Below are 25,380 nucleotides of genomic sequence, written 5' to 3' on the forward strand. Positions count from 1 at the left end.
ACAGGAGTTAAAGGAACTGCTAATAGGTTCCATGAGGTGATGAGGGGTATGTCCTCTTGATGGATCTCCTCTTGAGATGCAGTGCTAACTCCAGAAATCTCCCTTCTGTGACTCCACCAACACAGTATTGACTGGCCTAGACAAGGGGTAATCCCAGAAGAGAGGAAACATAAATAGGCAGCTTTGAGTGGAACTCACCCTCTTGCTTCCTGCTACCCCCACTGGGAGCATGACTGAATAAAGACAGACTTTTTGCACTTCCTGATCAGCTCATCTCCAGAGTTTATCCAGGAATGTCCCGAAGACTGGTATATAAGACCCTGGCAACCTAGAATATTGTACCCAGAGTGTCTGGCCCAATGTGTAAGAATATTATACGTGTATGTGTATGCCTGTCTGTGTATATATGTATGCATGCATATGTATTATACTTATATAATATATATGTATGTACATATACATATGTATGTTTGTTTACATGTATATACATATATTCATAGACATTTAAATTTTTCTCAATTACATGTAACAAAATTTTTTAATCATTTTGAGTCCCATATTTTCTCTCTCCCTCCCTCCCCTCCCCCTTCTTTAATAATTTAATAAAGATTATACATTTTTCAATCATGGAAACATTGACATATTAGCTATATTCCCAAAGAAAATGCAATTAAAAAAATAAAGTTTCAGAAGTATACTTCAATCTTTATTCAGCTTCAATCAATTCTTTAAGTTAGGATAGTTTTAAGAAATGAAATTGCAGAGCAGTTAATGAATTGATCTTAAAGCTTAAAATAACTCAGATCATGTCTTGGCTTTGATATATATGATTTATGTGATTGAGCAAGTTACTTAACCTCTCAGTCATCCAGGAAATTCTAAGACTGTAAATTACCAAATAATTGCATTGGTAGAGAGTGTTTCCTCAACAGTGTTCCATATTCTAATAAAATTATAAAGTTTCAGCCCTCTACATCTCTCGCTTTCTTTTGTTTTAGAACACAGGTGCTCATTCCCTCCCTGACGTCTCAGGGAGGTGTGAACCCCAAAAAGGAGGTGATTACGCCCTCCCTGACTTCTCAGGAAAAGGGTGATGGAATCACCGGATGTTTCTTGGGTCTTATACTTCGTTTCAAGGGTCTGTTTCATTTCTCACTGATGGACAAGACAAATATGGCTCATTGGCACCCATCTGATTCCTTCTCCATCTGTAGAGATACAAGCAAACCCTCTCCCCCAAGCAGTTAACCTATCTGGTCCCTTCCATTCACCACTTTCTGAATCTCTCCACATCACATCACATGGTGATTACCTAAAGATAGTAGAGCTGCTTGCACTGGACATTGCCCTTCTGATGGGTTATAAAACCTGTCTGCCAGAGCCAAAGTGCATCTTTACCAAAAGTAAAGAAGTTAATTGAATAAAGAGCTAAATTTAGAAGTTCTCTAGGGTTACCTATGGCTCCCCCTTTATTTTATTTTTGGAGGAGTGTCTTGATGTCTCTGTTTCTCCTTTCTACTATTGCCTATCCTTGAGTATTAAAGGGTATACCAGTGATGTGTAAAATCTTGTACTGTGCACAAAAGTGTGCAAAATATTAGAAGTATTTGCAGGTAAATTATCTGTTTTTATTGCTTGTGGCACAACCATAATTGCAAATGCTTGTATAAGGAATTCAGTGACCACTTGGGCTGTTTCTTTTATTGCTGCTATTGGAAAAATGAATCCTGAAAAGGTATCTACTACAACATGGATAAGAGACAGACAACCAAACGATTTATAATGGGTCACATCCATTTGCCAAATTTCACTGGGTCTCAAACTATGAGAGTTCTTCCCTGGAGAGAGCATAAGAGCATGGAAAGGAAAGAAAGCTGTATAGGCTTTTACTATGCTAGGCTCATAGCTTCCTCTTTTGTTATCTCAAATTGCAAATGCAAAGCTTGAGCAGCCTGTTGATATTTAGAATGAGATTCTTGGGCTTCCTGAAATAAAGGAGTATTGGCCAACATAGTGAGAAGGCTATCTGACCTTTGAATTATCATCAAAAATAGGACCTGGAAGTCCATTATGAGAGTGGACATGCAAGATATAAATCTTACCTGGATGCTTTCTCACTTGCTCTTGAAGTTCCTTAAAGAGCTGATATATATTAGAAGCTACAAATTTTATTTGGGCTGTGACAATTCTTTGTACCACACATACTGAACAGGCCAAATCAGATATCATATTTATATCTCCTGGATAATAAGTAAGAGCTAGAATGATTGCATACAATACATTCTGCTGAGTGGACTGAAAAGGAGTTCCAATTACTCTCTTTATAGTTAAGTCACGAGAGTATACAGCAAAAATGTTATGTTTGGGTGCATGTGTAAAAATAGTTGGTCCTTTAAGAGGACCTTTAGAAACCTTTTCTTCAAGAATCCATTGCCAATTATGTAATAGTCAGGTTATCTTTAATGGAGACCCATGTGTATAATTTGGAGCCTATGGGCAATAAAATTTGCCACCCTGGGATGGTTTCATAACATACATTAATTTATGCATTGGTATAAAAGGTGTATATCTTGTCAGGTTTTATCCCAGATAATTGTTCTGCTCACTTCATGGCCTTTAATAAAATTCTAACTTCACCCAAGAAAATGACAATAATGATACATCATACCCAAATGTGTGGGATGCAGCCAAAGCAGTAATAAGGGAAATTTTCATATGTCTAGCATCCTACTTGCATAAAATAGAGAAAAAGAAGGTTAATGAATTGGGCTTGCAACTAAAAATGCTGGAAAAGGAACAAATTAAAAACCCCCAGTCAAACACTAAACTTCAAATTCTAAAAATAAAAGGAGAGATCAATAAAATTGAAAGTAAAAAAAATACTATTGAATTAATTAATAAAACTAAGGGTTGGAGGGACTTCCGGCCAAGATGGCGATGAGGAGGCACACAGCTGTGTAAACTCCACATTTTCTCTCAGAATCAATCGCATTACAAGCCTCTGAATTAATGCCTGACTGAAAAAAACCCACAAATAGTTACCAAGAGAAGACATCCTTGAGATTCGCCAGGAAAGGTCTGTTTTTCTCGAGGGCAGGACAGTTTTAAATTGGGCACAGTCTGAGGGCAGCAGCAGCGAGAGCACAGCAGGCAGCTCACAGCCAAGCAGACCAGAGGGGGTAGGGTGTGACCTCAACCGTCTCTATACGGGGAGCTTTGCTACAGGCTTGAATACTTTGCTCTGGCAGCAAATCAGTAGCCCAGCAGAGAAGCTAAAAACACCAGGGGTGAAGAATACAACCCCAAACAGCTGGAGTTCCTTGGGACCTGGCCACCCCTCCCCCACAGTGTCTCAGCATGCTCTCAGAGTCTCAGAGTGCAGGCGCAGCACAGTCCTCCTAGGGCCTTGCTGCTGCCTCCCACAGTTTGTAGAGGAAGCCCCATAATGCCACCCAGCCCCTCCCCCCAAAAAAGCAGATTCCATTTGGGTTTTTTGCTTTTTTCCTTTGCTAGTTTGTCTCTGATTCTTTTGTGACAAAATGAGCAAAAAATTGAAAAGAACCTTAACAATCAACAGCTTTTATACGGACAGAGAGCAGACTCTAAACCCTGAGGAGACTAAAAGCAGACTGTCTCCAGGTGAATCCCCAAAGGAGGAGATCATCTGTTCCTCAGCACAGATGAATCTCATAGAAGAAATTAAAAAGGCTCTCACAAGAGAGCTAGAAGAAAAATGGGAAAAGGAGAAGGAGGCTTGGCTCATCCCACTCATTTAAAGACATAGTGGATAAAGAAATCAAATCCTTGAAAAATAGGATTAGTGAACTGGAAACAGAAAATAGTTCTCTAAAAAACAAAATGGATGAAATGGAAAAACATTCCATAGAACAAATTGGACAATTAGAAAAAGATATAAAAAAAAGTGAATGAAGAAAATACCTCATTGAAAATCAGAATCGAGCAAATGGAATTGCATGACTCGAGGAGACAAGAAGAATCAGTCAAGCAAAACCAAAAAAATCAAACAATGGAGAAAAATGTGAAATACCTTCTTGGGAAAACAACGGACCTGGAAAATAGGTCTAGGAGAGACAATCTGACAAGAATTGGACTCCCAGAAAAATATGATGAAAATAAGAGCCTAGACACTATTTTCCAGGAAATTATCAAAGAGAACTGCCCAGAAGTCATAGAAACAGAAGTTAAAATAGACATTGAAAGGATTCATCAATTACCTACTGAAAGGGATCCTAGAATCAAAACACCAAGAAATATAGTGGCCAAATGCCAGAACCCTTAAATGAAGGAAAAAATACTCCAAGTGGCTAGAAAATCCCAATTCAAATATAGAAGAGCCACAATAAGGATCACCCAAGATCGAGCAACATCCACATTAAAAGATCGAAGGGCCTGGAATATGATATTCCGAAAGGCTAAGGAACTTGGTATGCAACCAAAAATAACTTACCCAGCCAGAATGAGCATCTTTTTCCAGGGAAGAAGATGGTCATTCAATGAAATAAGTGAATTTCACTTATTTTTGATGAAAAAACCAGAACTTAACAAGAAGTTTGATCTACAAATATAGAATTCAAGAGAAACCTAAAAAGGTAAAAAGAAATCTTGGGAACTATATTTCTGCTGTAAAGATGTATAAAGAATACATGTATACCCTGTTCTAGAAAGTAGAGGTGGAAAGGACATTGTACCAGAAAAAGGGTAAAGTCGGGGTATTACATCTCAGGAAGAGGCAAAGGAAACCTATTATATCTGAGAGAAAGAATGGAGGGGGATGAATATAGTGGGTATTTTACTGCCATCAGCATTGGCTTTAAGAGGAAAACATTTTAGATATATTCAATTTATGGTGAAACTTCTCCCATCTCATTGAAAAGTGAGAAGGGAAAGGTGAAAAGGGAAGGAATAAGCTAAGCAGAAGAGAATATGGAAACTGTGAGGGAAAGGAGTAAGATAAGGGGGAGGGAAGTCTAAGGTGGAGAGGAGGGATACTAAAAAGGGAGGGCTGTGAGAAGCAAGTGGTGCTCACAAGTTTAATACTGGGAAAAAGGATAAGGAGGAAAGAAGGGAGAAAAGCATAAACAGGGGTTAACAACATGGCAAATAATACAGAATTGGTAATTTTAACCATAAATGTGAATGGAGTAAACTCCCCCATAAAGAGGAAGTGGTTAGTAGAATGGATTAAAAGCCAGAATCCTACAATATGTTGTTTACAGGAAACACACCTGAAGCAGGGAGATACATGCAGAATAAAGGTAAAAGGTTGGAGCAAAAGCTACTATGCTTCAGGTGAAGCCAAAAAAGCAGGGGTAGACATCCTGATCTCAGATCAAGCAAAAATAAAAATTGATCTAATTAAAAGAAAGAAGGAAGGGCACTATAGCTTGCTAAAGGGTAGCATAGATAATGAAGCAATATCAGTATTAAACATAAATGCAACAAGTGGTGTAGCATCTAAATTCTTAAAAGAGAAATTAAGAGAGCTGCAAGAAGAAATAGACAGCAAAACTATTATAGTGGGAGATCTCAACCTTGCACTCTCAGAATTAGATAAATCAAATCACAAAATAAATAAGAAACAAGTCAAAGAGGTAAATAGAATGCTATAAATGTTAGATATGATAGATCTCTGGAGAAAACGAAATGGATATAGAAAGGAGCACACTTTTGTTTCAGCAGTTTATGGAACCTATACAAAAATAGACCATATATTAGGACACAAAAACCTCAAACTCAAATGCAGTAAGGCAGAAATAGTAAATGCATCCTTTTCCGACCACGATGCAATAAAAATTACACTCAACAAAAAGCCAGGGGAAAGTAGACCAAAAAATAATTTGAAACTAAATAATCTCATGCTAAAGAATGATTGGGTGAAACAGCAAATCATAGACACTATTAATAACTTCACCCAAGAAAATGACAATAATGAGACATCATACCAAAATGTGTGGGATGCAGCCAAAGCAGTAATAAGGGGAAATTTATATCTCTAGAGGTCTACTTGCATAAAATAGAAAGAGAAGGTCAATGAATTGGGCTTGCAATTAAAAATGCTAGAAAAGGAACAAATTGAAAACTCCCAGTCAAACCCTAAACTTGAAATTCTAAAAATAAAAGGAGAGATCAATAAAATTGAAAGTAAAAAAACTATTGAATTAATTAATAAAACTAAGAATTGGTTCTATGAAAAAACCAACAAAATAGACAAACCCTTAGTAAATCTGATTAAAAAAAGGAAAGAGGAAAATCAAATTATTAGTCTTAAAAATGAAAAGGGAGAACTCGCCACTAACGAAGAGGAAATTAGAGCAATAATTAGAAATTACTTTGCCTGACTTTATGGCAATAAATTTGACAAGTTAAATGAAATGGAAGAATACCTTCAAAAATATAGCTTACCCAGATTAACAGAGGAAGAAGTAAATATCCTAAACAGTCCCATCTTAGAAAAAGAAATAGAATAAGCTATTAACCAACTCCCTAAGAAAAAATAAGCTATTAACCAACTCCCTAAGAAAAAATCCCCAGGACCAGATGGATTTACATGTGAATTCTACTGAACATTTAAAGAACAATTAACCCCAATGCTATATAAACTATTTGAATCCTTTTATGACACAGACATGGTACTGATACCTAAACCAGGTAGGCTGAAAACAGAGAAAGAAAATTATAGACCAATCTCCCTAATGAATATCGATGCTAAAATCTTAAATAAAATATTAGCAAGATTACAGAAAATCATTCCCAGGATAATACACTATGACCAAGTAGGATTTATATAAGGAATGCAGGGCTGGTTCAATATTATGAAAACTATTAGCATAATTGACTATATCAATAACCAAACTAACAAAAACCATATGATCATCTCAATAGATGCAGAAAAAGCATTTCATAAAATCCAACATCCATTCCTACTAAAAACACTTGAGAGTATAGGAATAAATGGACTTTTTCTTAAAATAGTCAGGAGCATATATTTAAAACCATCAGTAAGCATCATATGCGATGGGGAAAAACTGGAACCTTTCCCAGTAAGATCTGCAGTGAAGCAAGGTTGCCCACTATCACCATTATTATTCAATATTGTATTAGAAACACTAGCTTTGGCAATAAGAGTCGAGAAAGGGATTAAAGGAATCAGAATAGGCAATGAGGAAACCAAACTATCATTCTTTACAGATGATATCATGGTATACTTAGAGAAACCCAGAATTCTACTAAAAAGCTATTAGAAATAATTCATAACTTTAGCAAAGTTGCAGGTTATAAAATAAACCCCCATAAATCCTTAGCATTTTTATACATCACCAACAAAATCCAACAGCAAGATATACAAAGAGAAATTCCATTCAAAATAATTGTCAACAGCATAAAATTTTTGGGAATCTATCTACCAAAGGAAAGTCAGCAACTATATGAGCAAAATTATAAAAAACTTTCCACACAAATAAAGTCAGACTTAAATAATTGGAAAAATATTAAGTGCTCCTGGATAGGCCGAGAGAATATAATAAAGATGACAATACTCTCTAAACTAATCTATTTATTTGGTCAAAGGATATGAACAGATAATTCTCAGATGAAGAAATTGAAACTATTTCTAGTCATATGAAAAGATGCTCCAAGTCATTATTAATCAGAGAAATGCAAATTGAGACAACTCTAAGATACCACTACACACCTGTCAGATTGGCTAAGATGACAGGAAAAAATAATGATGATTGTTGGAGGGGATGTGGGAAAACTGGGACATTGATGCATTGTTGGTGGAGCTGTGAACGAATCCAACCATTTTGGAGAGTAGTTTGGAACTATGCTCAAAAAGTTATCAAACTATGCATACCCTTTGATCCAGCAGTGTTACTACTGGGATTATATCCCAAAGAGATTATAAAGAAGGGAAAGGGACCTGTATGTGCACGAATGTTTGTGGCAGCCCTTTTTGTAGTGGCTAGAAACTGGAAACTGAATGGATGTCCATCAGTTGGAGAATGGCTGAATAAATTGTGGTATATGAAAATTATGGAATATTACTGTTCTGTAAGAAATGACCAACAGGATGATTTCAGAAAGGCCTGGAGAGACTTACACGAACTGATGCTGAGTGAAATGAGCAGGACCAGGAGATCATTATATACTTCAACAACAATACTAGATGATGACCAGTTCTGATGGATCAGGCCATCCTCAGCAACGAGATCAACCAAATCATTTCTAATGGAGCAGTAATGAACTGAACTAGCTATGCCCAGAAAAAGAACTCTGGGAGATGACTAAAAACCATTACATTGAATTCCCAATCCCTATATTTATGCACACCTGCATTTTTGATTTCCTTCACAAGCTAATTGTACAATATTTCAGAGTCTGATTCTTTTTCTACAGCAAAATAACGTTTTGGTCATGTATACTTATTGTGTATCTAATTTATATTTTTATATATTTTACATCTACTGGTCATCCTGCCATCTAGGGGCGGGGGTGGGGGGGTAAGAGGTGAAAAATTGGAACAAGAGGTTTGGCAATTGTTAATGCTGTAAAGTTACCCCTGCATATATCCTGTAAATAAAAGGCTATTAAATAAAAAAATTAAATTAAATTAAATTAAAAAATAAAATTAAATTAAATTTAAAAAAATAAATAAAACTTCAAAAAAAATTAAAAAAAAAACTAATCTATTTATTTAGTGCTATACCAATCAGACGTCCAAGAAAATATTTGAATGATCTAGAAAAAATAACAACAAAATTCATATGGAATAATAAAAGGTTGAGAATCTCAAAAGAATTAATGAAAAAAAAAATCAAATGGAGGTGCCCTAGCTGTACCTGTTCTAAAACTATATTATAAAGCAGCAGTCACCAAAACCATTTGGTATTGGCTAAGAAATAGATTAGTTGATCAGTGGAACAGGTTAGGTTCACAAGACAGAATAGTCAACTATAGCAATCAAGTGTTTGACAAACCCAAAGAGCATAAGTTTTGGGATAAGAATTCATTATTTGACAAAAACTGCTGGGATAACTGGAAATTAGTATGGCAGAAATTAGTCATGGACCCACACCTAACACCATATACCAAGATAAGATCAAAATGGGTCCATGATTTAGATATAAAGAACGAGATTATAAATAAATTGGAGGAACATAGGATAGTTTATCTCTCAAATTTGTGGAGGAGGAAGAAATTTGTGACCAAAGACAAATTAGAGACCATTATTGATCACAAAATAGAAAACTTTGGTTACATCAAATTAAAAAGCTTCTGTACAAACAAAACTAATGCAAACAAGATTAGAAGGGAAGCAACAAACTGGGAAAACATCTTCACAGTTAAAGGTTCTGATAAAGGCCTCATTTCCAAAATATATAGAGAACTGACTCTAATTTTAAGAAACCAAGCCATTCTCCAATTGACAAATGGTCAAAGGATATGAACAGACAATTTTCAGATGAAATTGATACTATTACCACTCATATGAAAGTGTTCCAAATCATTATTAATCAGAGAAATGCAAATTAAGACAACTCTGAGATACCACTACACACATGTCAGTTTGACTAAGATGACAGGAAAAAATAATGATGATTCTTGGAGGGGATGAGGAAAAACTGGGACACTGATACATTGTTGGTGGAGTTATGAATGAATCCAACCATTCTGGAGAGCAATCTGGAATTATGCCCAAAAAGTTATCAAACTGTTCATACCCTTTGACCCAGAATTGCTACTACTGGGATTATATCCCAAGGAGATACTAAAGAAGGGAAAGGGACCTGTATATGCCAAAATGTTTGTGGCAGCCCTGTTTGTAGTGGCTAGAAACTGGAAAATGAATGGATGCCCATCAATTGGAGAATGGTTGGGTAAATTGTGGTATATCAATGTTATGGAATATTATTGTTCTATAAGAAATGACCAGCAGGATGAATACAGAGAGGCTTGGAAAGACTTACATGAACTGATGCTAAGTGAAATGAGCAGAACCAGGAGATCATTATATACTTCAACAACGATACTGTATGAAGATGTAATCTGATGGAAGTGTATTTCTTTGACAAAGAGACCTAATTCAGCTTCACTTGATCAATGATGGACAAAAGCAGCTACACCCAAAGAAAGAACACTGGGAAATAAATGTAAACTGTTTGCATTTTTGTTTTTCTTCCCAGGTTATTTTTACCTTCTGAATCCAGTTCTCCCTGTGCAACAAGAAAACTGTTTGTTTCTGCACACATACATTGTATCTAGGCTATACTACAACATATTCAACATATATAGGACTGCTTGCCATCTAGGGGAGGGGGTGGAGGGTGGGTGGGAAAAATCAGAACAGAAGTGAGTGCAAGAGATAATGTTGTAAAAAAGTTACCCTGGTATGGGTTCTGTCAATAAAAAGTTATAAAAAAGAAAGAAAGAAAGAAAGAATAAAATGAGATAATATTTATGAAGTGTCTTGCAAACTAAATAAATAAATAAAACTAAGTGTTGGTTCTATGAAAATACCAACAAAATAGGCAAACCCTTCAAATTTGATTTAAAAAAGGAAAGAAGAAAATTAAATTGTTAATCTTAAAAATGAAAAGGGAGAACTTGCCGCTAATGACAAGGAAATTAGAGCAATAATTGGGAGTTACTTTGCCCAACTTTATGCCAATAAATTCCACAACTTAAATGAAATGGAAGAATACCGTAAAAATATAGCTTGCCCAGATTAACAGAGGTAGAAGTAAATAGTCTAAACAATCCCGTTTTAGAAAAAGAAATAGAACAAGCTATTAACCAACTCCCTAAGAAATAATCCCAGGACCAGATGGATTTACATTTGAATTCTACCAAACATTTAAAGAGCAATTAATTCCAATACTTTGCAAACTATACAAAAAAAATAGGGAAAGAATGAGTCATACCAAATTCTTTTTATGATGTTGATATGGTACTGATACCTAAACCAGGTAAGATAAAAACAGAAAAAAAAATTATAGACCAATTTCCCTAATGAATATTGGATGCAAAAATCTTAAATAAAGTATTAGCAAAGAGATTATAAAACATCATCCCCAGGATAATACACAATGATGAAGTAGGATTTACACAGTGATGGAGGACTGGTTCGATATTAGGGAAACTTTGAACATAATTGATTATATTAATAACCAAACTAATAAAAATCATATGATTACCTCAATAGATCCAGAAAAATCATTTGATAAAATCCAACATCCTTTCCTATTAAAAACACTAGACAATATAGGAATAAATGGATTTTTCCTTAAAATGATCAGTAGCATTTATTAAAAACCATCAGCAAGAATCATGTACTGGGGACAAACTAGAAACCTTCCCAATAAGATCAAGGATGAAATAAGGTTGCCCACTATCACCATTACTATTCAGTATTGTCTCAGAAATGTTAGCTTTGGAAATAAGAGAAGAAAAAGAGATCAAAGGAATTAGAGTAGGTAATGAGGAACCAAATTATCACTCTTTGCAGATGATATAATGGTATACTTAGAGAACCCTAGAGAATCAATGAAAAATACTAGAAACAATTCACAATTTTAGCAGAGTTATATAATACAAAATAAATTCACATAAATCATTATCATTTTTATATATTATCAACAATGCCCAGCAGCAAGAGATACAGAGAGAAATTCCATTTAAAATAACTGTCAATAATATAAAATATTTGGGAGTCTACCTGCCAAGGCAAAATCAGGAACTATATGAACTCAACTACAAAACACTTCCCACATAAATAAAATCAGATCTAATGAATTGGAAAAATATCAAGAGCTCATGGGTGGGCCAAGCGAATTTAATAAAAATGACAGTACTACCTAAATTCATTTACTTATTCAGTGAGATACTAATGCTGCAAAATTATTTTACAGTGCTAGGAAAATAATAAAAAATTCATCTGGAAGAACAAAAGGTCAAGAATTTCAAGGAAATTGATGAAAAATTGCAAATGAAGGTAGTCTTGTTGTACCAGACCTAAAACTATATTATAAAGCAGCAGTCATCAAAATCATTTGGTACTGGCCAAGAAATAGAGTAGTTGATCAGTGGAATAGGTTATGTTCACAGGACAAAATAGTCAATATCTCCAGCAATCTAGTGTTTGACAAACCCAAAGACCCTAGCTTTTGGGATAAGAACTCAGTATTTGACAAAACTGCTGGGAAAATTGGAAAGTAGTATGGCAGAAACTAGGCATTAACTCATACCTAACACACTGTACCAAAATAAGATCGAAATGGGTTCATGATTTAGATATAAAGAGTCATATTACAAACAAATTATAAGAATATAGGATAGTTTACTTCTCAGATTTGTGAAGAAGGAAGAAGTTTGTAACCAAAGAAGGACTAGAGATCATTGCTAAACATAAAATAGATAATTTAAACAAAACTAATGCAGACAAGATTAGAAGGGAAGCGATAAACTGGGAAAATATTTTTATACTCCAGGGCTCTGATAAAGGCCTCATTTCTAAAATATACAGACAATCGAATCAAATCTATAAGAATTCAAGCCATTCTCTAATTGAAAATTGATGAAAACATATAAACGGACAATTTTCAGATGAAGAAATTGAAACCATTTCTAATCATATAAAAATGTGTTATATATCACTATTGATCAGAGAAATGGAAATTAAGACAACTTTGAGATATCACTAGACACCTTTCAGGTTGGCTAAGATGATAAGAATAGATAATGACAAATGTTGGAGGAGTTGTGGGAAAACTGGTACACAAATACATTGTTGATAGAATTGTGAACGGATCCAACAATTTTGCAGAGCAATTTGGCACTATGCCCAAAGTATTATCAAGCTGTGAATACCCTTTGATCCAGCAATATTTCTACTGTGCTTCTAACCCAAAGAGATCTTAAAGGAGGGAAAGGGACCCACATGTGCAAAAATGTTTGTGGCAGCCCTTTTGGTAGTGGCAAGAAACTGGAAACTGGATTTTCAGAATTTTCTATCAACCAAACCTGAACTTAACAGAAAATTTAACACATAAGTCAAAATGATCAGTTTTAAGGAACTTAACATGCACAAACTGTTTAAACATGGACATTTTTTCCCATGGGAAAATGTATATTACATGCTTAAGATTAACTTCAACAAAAGAATAGTTCAAAAGAAAGATTGGTATCATCAAGGCAAAAAAAAAAATCAAGTTATATAAATGAGGTGCAGAGGAAGAATAGACACAAAGGCATTAGAGAGGGGAGGAGGTCTCAAAGCTCTGAAAACCTACTAACATTGGGAATGGGTTCACTAGGCAACACTGCATATATACCATGAAAGGTATAGCATTCTCCATATTCTATGAAGAAATAAGGGGAGAAGAATGGGTAGATGGGGAAGTAGTTGATGAGGGAAGAAGACAAAGGAAGATGAAGGGAAGTTAAGTAATAGTAAGGCAAGTTTTGGAGTAGAATTTAATTTAAGAGGCAAACGGGATAGGAGAGACATGTGTATATGTGGGATATATGTAGGGAGGAGTGTGTTTAGGCATGTATATATCTATATATCTATACATAAATATATTTTTAATTAACTGTAGCTTGCCTGGGGGTGGGGGTGGAGGATGGAAGGGGGAAAAAGAATAAAGTAAATAAGATATGCAGCAGAGAACCAAAGAAAAATTTACAAGGAAGTAAAGAAAAAAAATAGACATTCATGAATATTTCTTCTACATATAATATATATATATATATATATATATATATATACACACATACATATATATATATTTTTTTTTTTCCCTTGATCTGGTAATTTGTTGTTACATATTTTAAATCTTTCCTAATGTTCTGCTGGGCATATGATAGCATTCTATTTTGTGGTGATTTGTGGTGATTTGTATTACTTTTCTTTCTTTCTTTGTTTTTTCAAATAAAATAAATGTTTAAAAAAGAATGTTAAAAAAAAAAAAGCTGTGGTTTTGGCAATTGGTCCCATCACTTCCTGGCAAAAGAGAGGGACAAAAAAAATGGAAGCAGTGTCAAGTTTTATATTCTTGGGCTCAAATTTTACAGCAGACAGTGACTATAGCCATAAAATTAAAAATCCCTTGCTCCTTAGAAGGAAACCATGGAGAATTTGGACAATATACTAAAAAGCAGAGATATCATCTTGCCAAGAAAGGTTTTTTCAGGCTATGTTTTTTTCCTGTAGCAATGTAGTAATGGTGAAAGTTAGATTATAAGGAAAGCTGAGCACAGTAGAATTGATACTTTTGAATTGTGGTGCTGGAGAAGATTTTTAAGTGTCCCTAAGACAATAAGAAGATCAGTTCAGTCAATACTTAAATAAATTAATTCAGGCTATTCACTGGAAGGTCAAATACTTGAAGATGAAGCTTAGCTGATTTGATCATACAGTATTTAATTTCTAATGAGCCTCATTGGAAAAGATCCTCTTGTTGGAAAAGATTGAAGCAAAAGGAAAAGGGAGCAGCTGAGGATGAGATGGATAGATAGTGTCATTGAAGCAATGAACATGAATTTGGACAGACCTTGAGAGATAGTGAAGGCTCCAAAGTTTTGGTGTGCTATGATCTATGGGATCACAAAGAATCATACACAATTGAACAACAAATAACAACAAATAATATAATGTTATCATATAGCATAGCAGAGTATTATAGTATAATATAATATTGTACAGTATAGTATAGAATGATATGGTATAGTATAGTATAGTAAAATATAATATGGTGCTTTTAGTATAGAATAGAATAATGTAGTTTAGTATTTTGAGGTAGCTAGGTAGTTCAATGGATAGACATCTGTATGTGGAATCAGGAAGTCCTAATTGAAAATCTGGTCTCAGATACATACTAGACTTGTGACCCTGAGTAAATCACTTAACCTATCTCAGGCCCCTCATCTTTTTTTTTTTTTTTTTTGACATTGATAAAAATTTTAATGACTGCCTTTTTAAATTTTTTTAAATAATAGATTTTATTGTCAAAATAAATGCAGATAGTTTTCAATATTCACCCTTGTCAAACCTTGTGTCCCAAATTTTTCTCCATCCTTCCCCCATCCCCTCCCTTAGACAGCAATTAATTCAATAAAATTTAGAAATGTACAGTTCTTCTATACATGTTTCCACATTTATCATGCAATAGATTTCCATTATTTGTCATGAAAAATCAGATCAGAAAGAAAAAAAAATGAGAAAGAAAACAAAATGTAAGCAAACAACCACAACAAAAAAGTATACTATGTTGTGATTCACACTCAGTCCCCACAGTCCTTTCTTTGGGTGAAGATGGTTTTCTCCATCACAAGACTATTGGGGAATTGGCCTGAATTATCTCATTGTTGAAAATAGCCACGTCCATCAGAACATGACATAATCTTGTTCTTGCTGTGTACAATGATCTCTTGCTTCTACTCACTTCATTTACCTAATCAGTTCACGTAAGTTTTTCAGGCCTTTCTGAAATCATACTGCTGATCATTTCTTATAGAAGAATAATATTCCATAACATTCATATACCATAACTTATTCAGCCATTCTCCAACTGATGAGCATCCATTGATGCTGAAACTGAGGTTTCCAATTCCTTGCCATTACAAAAAGTGCTCATAGTAATATTAAAGTCAATAATAACAAATTAACAATAAAGATATATTCTGTTCATCCTTTTCCCTTTTTGGTGATCTCTTCAGGATACAGGCCTAGTAGAGACACTGCTGGATCAAAGGGTATGCACAATTTGATAGTCCTTTGTAGATAGTTCCATATTGCTCTCCAGAATGGATGGATCATTTCACAACTCCATCAACAATATATTAGTGTCCCAATTTTCCCACATGTCCTCCAAAATTCATCATTATTTTTCCTGTCATTTTAACCAGTCAGATGAGCTTTTACAAGGGAAGATTTACTTCAAAATTATAGTAAGAATATAAAAATTTCCTCACCAACATTATTGGGCAAGGGAATAAGACTTCCCTTTATATCATCTTGATCTCTAGGGAGGAGTTTAGCTCAGCTCCTATAGAATATTTGTTCCTTCAAGTTTCAAGTTCAAAACCATTCTTGGGTTAGTATCCTTGAAACTCTAGCTTTTCAAAGATTTATTTCTAAGCTGTCTGCAATAACTGGCCTAGAATCTAGAGCTCCAAGTTCCCCGTGTCTAAAGATCTAAGATCCAGGACAATACTACCTGAACCTAGAGCTGGGAAAGACATATGAAACAGAACAATATTCCAAGAAGTATTTCTTAGAATCACATGATCTGGGGAAGGAAGCTGTCAGGTCTTGATTCCTTTATGGAATAGTATTGCCTACTGTGAATGAGTTATTTATCTATAAAAGTACCAGAAAGTGATCAAGACTATCTCAAGACCATATTTTATAGTTAAATTAAAAATGCTCACACTTCAAGTTAGTGTCCAATGCAAAGAAGCTTTTCCAAACTACAATAATAGGTTGACTCAAAATATACACACTTGCCCCTATTCTCCTCTGGACTGAAGGGAACTCCCAAGTGGTTAGTATCCTTCTTAGGTGATCTGGTCATGACTAAAATTCCATTGTGCAAGAAACACATGTGAAAATAATGTTCACATAGTGTTAAAATAATGGATTAGAGTAAAATTAAATTTCAGCTGAAGTTAAAAAAGAAGAAGCAATAATGATCTCAGACTTCTCATGAGTAAGTTGAACCAAAATAATAAAAAAGACAACAATACTGTCTAAATTAGCTTACTTATTTGGTGCCATACCAAACAACTAAAGGATTCCTTTATAGGACTAGGAAAAAAATAATAATGAGATTCATCTGGAATAACACAAAAGTTCAAGAAAAGTAATGAAAAAAAAAAAGTGGGAAGGAAAGAGGACCTAGCAACATCAGATCGCAAACTATATTATAGTTAACGATCAAAACATCTTTGTGCTAGTTGTAAAATAGAGAGATCAATGAATGGAATAGATTCAATTCACAACATATGAAAACAAAACAACAAAACCCCCTTCTAACCTAGTATAAGTAATGACTGAGGAAAGGACTCACTCTGACAAATCCTGTTAGGAAAACTGAATACCTGTCTGGCAGAATTTAAGTTTATACCAAATCCTCACTCTGTATACAAAGATAAGGTACTAATGGATGCATGACTTAGATAAAAGTCAATTAGAGGATCAAGGAAATAATTAGACACCACATTTCTTGACTCTGGGTTTTTTTTTTTTTTCTTGTCATACCTCATGCCTGGAATTCTCTCTGTGTCCTTCAATTACTGGTTCTCCTGGTTTCCTTCAAGTTCCAAATAAAATTTTACTTTCTACAAGAAGCCTTTCCCAATCCTTAATTCTTGTGTTTTTCCTCTTTTAATTATTTCCAATTTATCTTGTATGTAGATTTGTACATATTTATTTGCTTGTTGTGTCCCCCCATTGGAATGTTAGCTCCTTGAGGACAGGGACTACTTTTTGTCCCTTTTGGTTTTCTGGTTTTTAGAAGAGTGCCAACTATATAGAATGCATTTACTAAAAGTCTACTTGCTGACTTGGTATCATAAGTATGATAGGAAAAGAGTTCATTATCAAAGAAGGGATGGAAAGATAGAATAGATGAATTTCAGAATATAAATTTTAAAGTTTTTTAGACAAACCAAAGTGGCTAAGCTTATAAGGAAGATAGGAAATCAATAGAAACAAATCTTTGAAGAAAATTTATCTGGTAAAATTCTTATAGCCAAGATATTTAAGGAGCTCATTTAAATGTGTAAGAATAAGTTCATGAATTGATAAATGAACAGTGTGTGGGACAGTAGTGATCTCAAAAACAATCAGAGACTTTTAGAGTAAGAATAGCAAAAAGGGGTACCATATCAGAAGAAAGAGCAACTCTTAACTGACAATGTGTCAGTTAAAGGAGTGCAAAGCACAAACTGCAAAACATCAGATTAAATACAACAGAAGCCCTTTGACTTTTTCTCCCATTTTCTGGGGGTGTACAAGCTTACACTCTAAACATGGAAATCTATCCAGGAAACAAAAGAATAAATTGTTTTTAGAAGAAGTACTTAAATGCTAATTAAAAGGTGGTCAGAAAGAGGAGAGAAATGTTCATTCAAGACAAGGAACACCTACAGCTTTCTAGATATAGTTTAATTTGTTATTGCAAGTTATTGTTATCTCTCCTCTTTATTTACTTACCTATTGAAGATCTTTCACATCATTCTTGATAAAACCTATTTGTCTCCCCTGGGTCAGCCCACCATAGCATTCTACCTTGTGATGTCTTTTCCCTTTCCTCATACCATGTGGCATTTCTCCTAACTCCATTTTATTTTCCAACCGCACTCTCCTCCTTACAGTTAACTAGGTGCCAGGTCCCTTTCAGATTTAGCTTGCTAGCTAAGGGCATGCCCCAACCACCCTTTCTACTGGAAAATTGTGAGTTCTACCAAGGAACTTGTCTTTTCTATTGTTAATTATTAAAAATACTCTTTGCTAACTATGTGCTCTCTCAAATCTGTTTATTTCCAGCATGACCTGAAATCTAATGAGTTAATTCAGCATACAAATTGGGGTTCTGTATCCTCAACTCCTATCTGGAACCATCTTTTACCCCAACAATTCATGTCCCCAGTAATTAGAGTAGGTAACTTTTCCCAAATAAAAATGCCTGTCATGAAATTCAGGCTGAAAAAAATAGACAGATATATGCACCTAGCAACAGATAAAAGACTAAGTCAAATATTCACTTAACATACTTATTTAAATAAACAGACTTTATTTAGGTCATAAAAATATGACCACATATTTTTAGATAGGAAACTGCAAGATAATACATATTTGAATTGTGCTCATGGCTTCTCCTGAATACTTGCCTAGATTATAGAAATTTGCTATAACAGGAAAAAGCTGGGATATGATTATAATAAAAAACTGGTCCTTCAGGCATCAACATGAAAGCACATACATGACAGGATAAAGCACTCATACCTAATTGTGTGCAATAACAATTCCACTTATAGCCAGACTTGGGAATAACCAGGTGGGTTCTTATTCAAAGGAACACCAGTGGGGAACTGAGTCAGAAGGATCCCACCTTAAGTGAAGGCCAAGATTGTGCTCCCAACTCTTGCCCAGATATTAACCTCTACATGTAACAATTCAGGATGATATTCCTTTGTGTAACTTGTGACATTCCTTTCAGATGGTGTAATACTGGCTTGATGATCCATCAGACAATCATATCTGAATTAAAACTCCAAATAATAAAATCTCAAGAGATTTTATCTCAAATAGTCTCATTAATCGAAGCTTCAGGTGAATTTATCTCTTAAGGATCACATATCCTAAAAAAAGTGTTGACTATAAATATTTACAATGATAATAGTAAGAGATTCATCCTAGAAAGTTCACAGCTTATTTTCATATCTACGTAGATGGATTTTAAATTCAACATTACCCAAATCATTTTACTTTAAAATGCTCAATAACCAGTCTATATCAAAACATTTTCAGTTCGGGGCAGGTAGGTGGCACAGTGGATAAAGCACCAGCCCTGAAGTCAGGAGGACCTGAGTTCAAGTCTGGTCTCAGACATTTAACACTTCCTAGCTGTGTGACCCTGGGCAAGTTACTTAACCTAATTGCCTCAGCAAAACAAAACAAAATGAAATGAAAAACTGTGAAGATCGTGTATTTTAAGATCAGCACGAGACAGGAATTCAGATTAGGGGAAAATCGTCAGTCTTTATTCTCAGTAAAGAAGGATCGGAGGTGGAAGAGAATCGGTGATAGCAATGTGTGCAGCTGAGTCAAGAAGCTAGCTTGACCAGCAGCCACACAACCAGCAGCTCGGAGTCTCGAACCCAGCCCAATCTCTCCCAGCTTCTCTTCCTGTCTCTCTCTCTGCCTCCACCCACCAAAATCGTCATTTCCTATACAACACATCAGGACTTGCACGGAGAGTGGGCAGGGACCATTCTTTATCCAATCATGTATATTAATAGAGTATAGCCCAATTACTATCTAGCCTCATGTACTTGGGACCTCAGTGCATCAGCTCAAACCTCAGCCCATTACATCTCCCGCTTTCTTTTATTTTAGAACACAGGTGGTCATGCCATCCCTGACTCCCTCAGGGAGGTCAGAGCCCCCAAGAGGAGGTGATCACAGCCTCCCTAACTTCTCAGGGAAGGAGGTGAAAGCACCGAAAAGGAGGTGATCACAGCCTCCCTGACTTCTCAGAAAAGGCGGTGAAAGCACTAAAAAGGAGATGATCACGCCCTACCTGACATCTCAGGAAGGAAGGGAGATGAAGAGCACCAAAGGGAAATAGGGGTTGCTAGCGGGTTTCTGGGCTGAAGGGTCTTATTATGCACAAACCCATCAGCATGGGAGGTATTACACAAGCACATAGCAATAAAGCAGAGGCTATTAGGGATGACCCTCCCCTCAGTCAGTGCAGGCTCGATGTGGTGTAACAAACATGAATTGTACACGCAAGTAGCGGAATAGCAAACAATATAAATCAACATGGTGTTGGAAAAGATGACCAGAAGTCCTACAAGGTGGGTATGTAAACAACAGTCACACATACACCTTCTTCAGCAGCCAAGAGATAGTCCAAAACCAATCTATTGTCCATTGTTTCACATGTCAGGGAATCCAATGATCCCCCTGAGTTTTTGAAGTCCTGAAAAGTCTTTTATGTGTTAGGGAATCCAATGATTCCAGCAGATTTTGAAGTGTTGTAACAGTCTTATCATTTCTCAGAGAATCCAATGATTCCTGAGAGTTTTCAAGTCCTATGTCTCAGAGAATCCAATGATTCCTGAGGGTTTTCAAGTCCTATGGCTCAGAGAATCCAATGATTCCTGAGGGTTTTGAAGTCCAACAATCTTTGATGTCCGTGAGTCAAACGCCATAACTGCCACGCTCTTTCAATGGTGAGCACAATCAGCACAGCACCACCTCGATATTTCTTGGTCTTCCTTTGTTTCAAAGGTCTGTCTGTCTCTATGCGATGGACAAGGCGAATATGGCTCATTGGCACCCATCTGATTCCTTCTCCACCTGTAGAGATACAAGCAAACCCTCTCCCAAAGCAGTTAGCCTATCTGGTCCTTTCCATTCACCACTTTCTGGGTCTCTCCACATCACTCATGGCGATTATCTAAAGATAGTGGAGCTGCTTGCATTGGACACTGACCTTCCGGTGGGTTATAAAACCTGTCAGCCGGAGCCAGTGCATCTTTGTCAAAAATCAAGAAGTTAATAGTATAAAGAGCTAGATTTAGAAGTTCTCTAGGGTTACCTGTGGCTCCCCCTTTCTTTTGTTTTTGGAGTAGTGTCTTAATATCTCTGTTTCTCCCTCTCCACTATTGCCTGTCCTTGAGGATTAAAAGGTATGCCCGTGGTGTATAAAATCTTATACTGTGCACAAAAGTGTGCAAAATGTTTTGAAGTATAAGCAGGACCATTGTCTGTTTTTATTGCTTGTGGCACACCCATAATGGCAAATGCTTGTATGAGGAATTCAGTGACCCCTCGGGCTGTCTCTTTTGCTGCTGGCATTGCAAAAGTGAATCCTGAAAAGGTGTCTACCACAACATGGATGAAAGACAGACGACCAAAAGATTTATAATGGGTCACATCCATTTGCCAGATTTCATTGGGTCTCAAACCACGAGGGTTCTTCCCTGGAGGCAGTGTAGGAGCATGGAAAGGAAGGCAAGCCATACAGGCTTTTACTATGCTCCTAGCTTCCTCTTTTGTTATTCCAAATTGTAAACGTAAAGCTCGAGCAGCCTGATGATATTTAGAATGAGATGCCTGAGCTTCTTGGAACAAAGGGCCAACATAGTTAGAAGGCTATCTGCCTTTGAATTGCCATCAAATATGGGACCTGGAAGTCCACTATGAGAATGGACATGTAATATATAGATCTTACCTGGATGCTTTCTCACTTGCTCTTGAAGTTTCTGAAAGAGGGCGGAGCCAAGATGGCGGAGAAGACACAGGCGACTTTCTAAGCTCTTCTCTTACCCTCTTTATCAATATTATATCAAGCCTCAAAAATAGTCTTGACTGGTACAATTCGTGGGGATAAGAGGTAGAACAACTCACCGGCCGAAGAAAATCTGCAGTCTCTCCAAAAAAGGTTGGTTCTGGGGCCAGGGGGGAGATCAGCGCAGACAGGGAGAGAAATTAGGTTCTGAGGAGAGTCTCAAACCGAAAGTGAAAGCACAGATCTCAGCACAAGCGTGCAGCCCCAACCCACAGTATGGGGCTTTTCCTTGGGGCAGCTGTGATCCTGCACGGAAGGAGGATGCAGCCCGGGTTAACCTCCAATCTGCGCAGTGGGGAGCTCGGCTTGGGGCCATAGAGCTTTTCCAGGGCCGATTTGCATTGGGCAGAGACACTGGGGCAGAGTTCGGGGCGGTCTGCAGTCTGCGGTCTGTGGTCTGTGGTCTGCGGTCAGCTGCTAATATTCACAGTCCCACAAGAGGCTCCGGCCTGGGGCAGTGACACTTTCACCCCTTAGTCTCTAGCCGAGGGCAATCGCTAACCCACTCAGTTCTACTAAGCAGTTTGATAGCTCGGCCAGTGCTGAATCCACTTCCTGTTGGGGGAAGGGAAAACTCTCACTCAGAGCACTCCCATACCTCAGAGGCGGAAATCGGTTTACATCTTTCCCTGCTCTGCAGAGGAAGCTGGTAACCCCCTTGCCTAAGAGACCTACCCTAAAGGCTTTAAAACATGAATAAAAAGATGAAAAGAACGATCGACAGCTTCTATGCAGAAAAAGAGCAGGTCAGCAAACCTGAAGAGACCTCAAACAGCAAAAATGCATCAGACTGTCCACCTTTACATAATGCTCTCATAGAAGAGACCATTAAAAGTCTCAAAAGAGAGTTAGAAGATAAATGGGGAAAGGAAAGAGAAGCCTTAAAGAGAGCAACAACTTCCTGAAATACGAATTGGAAAAAGTAAAAAATCTCAGGAAAGTAAGAATTGTGAATTGAAAATAAAAATTCACTAGAAAGTAGGATCTGTGAATTGGAAAAGACAAAGAACACTCAAGAAAGTAGGATCTGTGAATTGAAAGAAAATAATTCACTAAAAAAAAAATTAGTGAAATGGAAAAATTCCACAGACCAAAACAATACATTTAAAACTCAATTGGACATACAGAAAGAAGTAAAAAAAGCTAATGAAGTAAAATAATTCTTTAAAAATTAGAACTGAACTAAATAGAAACTAATGATTCATTGAGACAGCAAGAATCAGTCAAGCAAAACCAAAAAATTGACAAACTGGAAAAAACCATGAATTATCTACTTGCAAAAACGACAGACATGGAAAATAGATCTAGGAGAGATAATCTGAGGATTATTGGACTTTCAGAAAACTATGATGAAAAAAAGAGCCTAGATACTATTTTACAAGAAATCATCAAAGAGAACTGCCCAGATTTAATAGAATCAGAAGGTAAAATAGGCATTGAAAGAATTCATCAAACACCTTCTGAAAGAAACCCTAAAATAAAACCCCAAGGAATATTGTGGCCAAATTTCAGAACTATCAGATTAAGGAAAAATTTTACAAGCAGCAAAAAAAAAAAAAAAAACATTTAAATATCGAGGTGCCATAATAAGGATCACCCAAGATCTGACTGCCTCTACATTAAAGGAACGAAGGGCCTGGAATATGATATTCCGAAAGGCACAAGAACTTGAGATGCAGCCAAGAATAAACTACCCAGCTAAGCTGAACATTTTTTTCCAGGGAAGAAGATGGACATTTAATGAAACAATGAATTCCATTTGTTTCTGAAGAAAACCAGAACTAAACAAAAAATTGATCTCCAAACCATAGAACTCAAGAGATGCAGAAAAGGTAAAATAACTCTTGAGAATTGTATTTCTGTTGTGGATATACAAAAAGAATACATGTATAATTTGATTGTACTGATATAACATAAAAAAGGTAAGTAGATATGGAAAAGGGATGATGGCAGAATAAGGTGGGAAGGAGGGATAAAAAGAGGGAAACCACATCCTACAAAGAGGCAAAGGAAACTTATCATATCTGAGGGAATTTAGAGAGGGGAGGAACATTGTGTGAATCTTACTCCTCATCAGAGTTGGCTCAAAGAAAAATAATTGACATTTGTTTTAGAGAAAATTCTCTCGCCCCATTAAAAACGGGGAGAGGAAAAGGGAAAAGAAAAGAGTAATAAGGAAAGAAGGGAAAAGACCAAAGGGGGGATGAGGGATTATAAAGAGGGTAAGCATCTGTTACAAGAGGGGTACATAAGTTTAAAAGGGGAAAGACGGTTGGGGAGGTAAGAATAAGTAAAGCACAATCTGGGGTTATTAGGATGGTAGGAAATACAGATTTAGTAATTCTAACTGTAAATGTGAATGGGATGAATTCCTAAAAGAGGAGGCAGATAGCAGACTGGATCAAAAGTCAGAACCCTAGCAATATGTTGTTTACAAGAAACACATTTAAAGCAGGGAGATACTTATAGAGTAAAGGTAAAAGGCTGGAGCAAAATCTATTATGCTTCAGGTGAAGTCAAAAAGTAGGGTAGCTATCCTTATCTCAGATCAACAAAAGCAAAATTGATCTAATTAAAAGAGATAAGGAAGGAAACTACATCCTGCTAAAGGGTAGCATAAACAATGAAGCAATATCAATATTAAACATATATATGCACCAAGTGGTATGGCATCTAACTTCCTAAAGGAGAAGTTAAGAGAGTTGCAAGAAGAAATAGACAACAAAACTGTCATAGTAGGAGATCCAACCTTGCACCTCAGAATTAGACAAATCAAACCACAAACACATAAGAAAGAAATTAAAGAAGTAAATAGAATATTAGAAAAATTAGGTATGTTGGATCTTTGAGAAAATTGAATGGAGATAGAAAGGAATATACTTTTCTTCTCAGCAGTTCATGGAACCTATTCAAAATTGACCATATATTAGGACATAAAGACCTAAATTAAATGCAAGAAAGCAGAAATAGTAAATGCTTCTTTCAGATCATGATGCAATAAAACTACATTCAACAAAAAAATTAGGGGAAATAGACCAAAAAGTAATTGGAAACTAAACAATCCTCATCTTAAAGAATGATTGGGTGAAGCAGCAAATTATAGATACAATTAATAATTTCACTCAAGATAATGACAATGATGAGACATCATATCAAAATTTGTGGGATGCAGCCAAAGTGGTAATAAGGAGGAATTTTATATCCTTAGAGGCTTACTTGAATAAAACAGAGAAAGAAAAGATTAATGAATTGGCTTGCAACTAAAAACTAAAAAGAC

The sequence above is a fragment of the Sarcophilus harrisii genome, chromosome 2, assembly GCF_902635505.1.
Source record: "Sarcophilus harrisii chromosome 2, mSarHar1.11, whole genome shotgun sequence".
Taxonomy (NCBI): Eukaryota; Metazoa; Chordata; class Mammalia; order Dasyuromorphia; family Dasyuridae; genus Sarcophilus; species Sarcophilus harrisii.